The sequence below is a fragment of the Mastomys coucha genome, unplaced genomic scaffold (assembly GCF_008632895.1).
Source record: "Mastomys coucha isolate ucsf_1 unplaced genomic scaffold, UCSF_Mcou_1 pScaffold23, whole genome shotgun sequence".
NCBI lineage: Eukaryota > Metazoa > Chordata > Mammalia > Rodentia > Muridae > Mastomys > Mastomys coucha.
The window spans coordinates 50149473-50152525 of NW_022196906.1; the positions used below are offsets into that span (position 1 = coordinate 50149473).

The 3053-nt window shown below is 48.6% G+C and overlaps 1 protein-coding gene across 2 annotated transcripts in view; it reads right to left on the minus strand.

Annotated features, from left to right (window-relative positions):
- The window catches only part of Scaper (S-phase cyclin A associated protein in the ER), a 498868-nt gene extending 497928 nt beyond the window's left edge, over positions 1 to 940 (minus strand). The window contains exon 1 of one of the 2 annotated variants that reach the window (XM_031343583.1): positions 814 to 940. The gene's annotated coding sequence lies outside the window, so the exon portion shown is untranslated. The remainder of the gene's footprint in view (positions 1 to 813) is intronic. The other variant, XM_031343584.1, reaches the window with a different exon arrangement.
- Between the last annotated feature and the right edge of the window lie 2113 nt (positions 941 to 3053).

A 3053-nucleotide genomic window follows, 5' to 3' on the forward strand; every position in this document is an offset into this window, starting at 1 on the left:
TGCTATTCCACAGACAATAATGCAACACACTTGCAAAACAGTCCACCAGCAGCAGGAGGCTGCCCACCAGGCTAGTGGGACTCCTCAGAGGGAGCCTTTGGGACAGCAGCAGGTGCTGCTAGGGGAGCAATTTTCTGGCTGCTTTCTTAACAAGCCCAAAACTCTCTGGAGTCAGCTACTGACTCCAACCTGCTTCCTTGTGCAGGACTGCAAACCTGAGCAGAGTGGGATGCGCTAATAAAGTAGAGGCAAGGACACTGAGGTAGGAAGCTCTCAGGTGAGAGAGGCCTTCGTTTTGCACCTGAGGCCACAACTAAACATTTTTAAAATGTGAAGGAAAAAAAAAATACTGTTCACCTCCTTGCATCCCTGAGAAGGCTAAAGCCTGAATCAGGGTTCATGGAAAGTGTAGTAAAGCTCTGGAGGAAGACGCTGAAAGTGATTAACTGCCAAATGCAGGCAAGCTACAGCTTCTGAGGACCCCACACCCCGCAGTTGGGACATTCCAGAAGCCTCGTCCGGCCCCTAGAGACAGCCTTCTGCCCCACCCCGACCCCGACCCCGGCCCGGCCAGGCCTGAGCTCCCGGTTCTACGATCCTCACTGCTCCCGGGGCAGCTTGACCCTCCCCACCCCGGCCCGGCCTCCTCGGTCGACCTCGCGGCTCCCCTCCCCCGGTCACACGCCCAGGTGAGGGAGGAGGTGGAAGGGTTTCCGCCGCCATCTTGTCCCCTCAGCCCCACAACACAGGTTGCCCGCGCCCCTCCTGGGCCCGTCCGGGTCGAGGCAACGCGCGCCCCTCGCGGACACTTACCCTGGCGGCTTGGCGTACTTTGGGGCGGCTCCCAGCGTCCCGCCGGGAAAGGGGCGGGGTGGGGCGGGGCGGCCGTGGAGGACCGGGCGGGGTGGATGGCCGGCGCACCACGTGATGCCAGCCGAGGCCTAGCCACGCCCCCTAGGCACGTCCTGGTCCTTCAGCGCAGGCGCAGCCAACCTCATTCCAGGCGCTCAAGCACAGAGTAAAGGTGAGAGTTTGAACGTCTACTTCTCCAGCGTGGTTCACTTCCTGGGACTGATGGTTTACCTTGGCTTTGGCCCTACCGGTCTCTTTCTCGGATTCAGCTTTCTTCCGGCTTCTTTATCACAGCTCACAGATTAAAGACCTAGAGGATCCGCTCTAGCAATGTGTTCACACAATCGTTCACGAAGCACCTGGGACTTAGCCAAGCAGAGCTTAGTCTCCACCTAAGGGCTTGTTTCAAACGTCGCATGCCAGGCTTGGAAGAATCCAACTACGAAAACCTAATGGGTTTAAGCTACTTCAAAGACAGCAATAAGCGCAAGATGAATATGTGTCGATATTTAAATCACAGTTCTGAACTAAATGGAAAAGAATCTATGCCCATCACAGTACGATATCAAGGGAGTATTCTCTGCTGCTTTTCGTCCAAATGACTCTGGGGTTCTAACTTGGCTCACCCTTCTTACAGCAAGTGAAAAACTAATTGGTCACTGAAGTCTGCCTCACTCTTAAGAGGGTAAGAGCTATGGAGGCAGGCGCACACTGGATTGGACACTCCTTCTCTGTCCTCCCTCCTCTTGGTTTCTTAGAAAACCCATTTATTCAGTTGTATGACAAACAGTTGTGAAGGACCTGCCACGTTAGCTCTACTAGCTTGCTTAGAGTCAATAAATGAACTAAATAGATCCTGCCCCCCAAAAAGTCCTGGGGCAGGTTGGGGGTGAGGGAAAGGTTTGTTCTTGAGCTCAGAAGAAACACAAATAATAAAAATCATAAGTTAGATGATAAGCACTATTGGTAATAAAGTAAATGGGAAAGGGAAGAATTAGTGCAACATAAATGGCAGTTTCTCTTGTTTCTCTGGTTCATTATCTTCTCTTATTCCCATGAGCATTTAAACAACTTCAGTCTCTTTCAACTTAGAATTACCCAACCACCAGCCCTCACTTCAACATGTTTTCATTCCCCTTCATAGTCTGCCCTTTGCACTTTGCAATTTACAATACATCTCCACTGCTTCAGTTCCTCTTCAGGTCTGGACTTACTACAGTTTGGTTTCTGCCCATTCTTTCTAAAGTCTCTAAGAATTTCTTTACTGCATATCCCCACAACCTGCAATTGCTTGAATTTTTAATATTCCCCAAAAGCCCAAATATTGAAGAATTTCTCTCTGTGGCAGTATTACCAGAAACCAAGGCCATGGAATACAGTGTGGTGATCCCAACCAACCAGTCAACAACTCTCCCCAAAGTAAATAGAAAAGATAATGTTTGTTGTTTTTAACCAAATCTCAAACGTTAGGTTATACCAATGAAGACTCATGAGCCAGATTCTGGGGTTAAAGTCTGCTAGCTCAGGGGCTCACAGTGTGATCAAATATCCAGCAACAATGATTAATTAGTGCCTTACTCAGCCATCAGAGAGGTTTCTTCATGAAGCAAATGGGACCAAATATACATACCAATAGCCAAACAGTACACACACACAAACACATACGCACAGAGAGAGAGAGAGAGACAGAGAGACCTTGAAACACATAACTATAAACAAGACGTCTCTATCAAATCAGTATACTCAGAGCTCAGGGAAAGCCAAGGAAGAGGACTCAGGAGAGGGGGAAACAGAAAATAGAGGACACCGGGAGAACAAGACCCTCTAAAACAACTGAGCAAAACTGATATGAATTCACAGACACTGAAGCAGCAAGCACAGGGCCTATGCAAGCCTGTACTAGGTCCACTGCATATATACAGTAGCTTTCAGTTTAGTACTTTTATGGGACTCCTGAAAGTAAGAAGTGGGTTTCTATTCTTGTCCCTTCCCTTGGGGGCACTTTTAATTTTCTGCTGCCTTGGGTTGTCAAGCTTCACTATGATGGTTTTTGTTTTCACTATATTTTTTTTTGTTATGTTTTGTTATGTTTGTCCTTGTCTCCTAGAAGCCTATTCTTCTCTAACGAGAGACAGAAAGGGAATGGATCTGGATGGAAGACAAGGTGGGGAGGAACTGGGAGGAGTAGAAGGAAGGAAAGA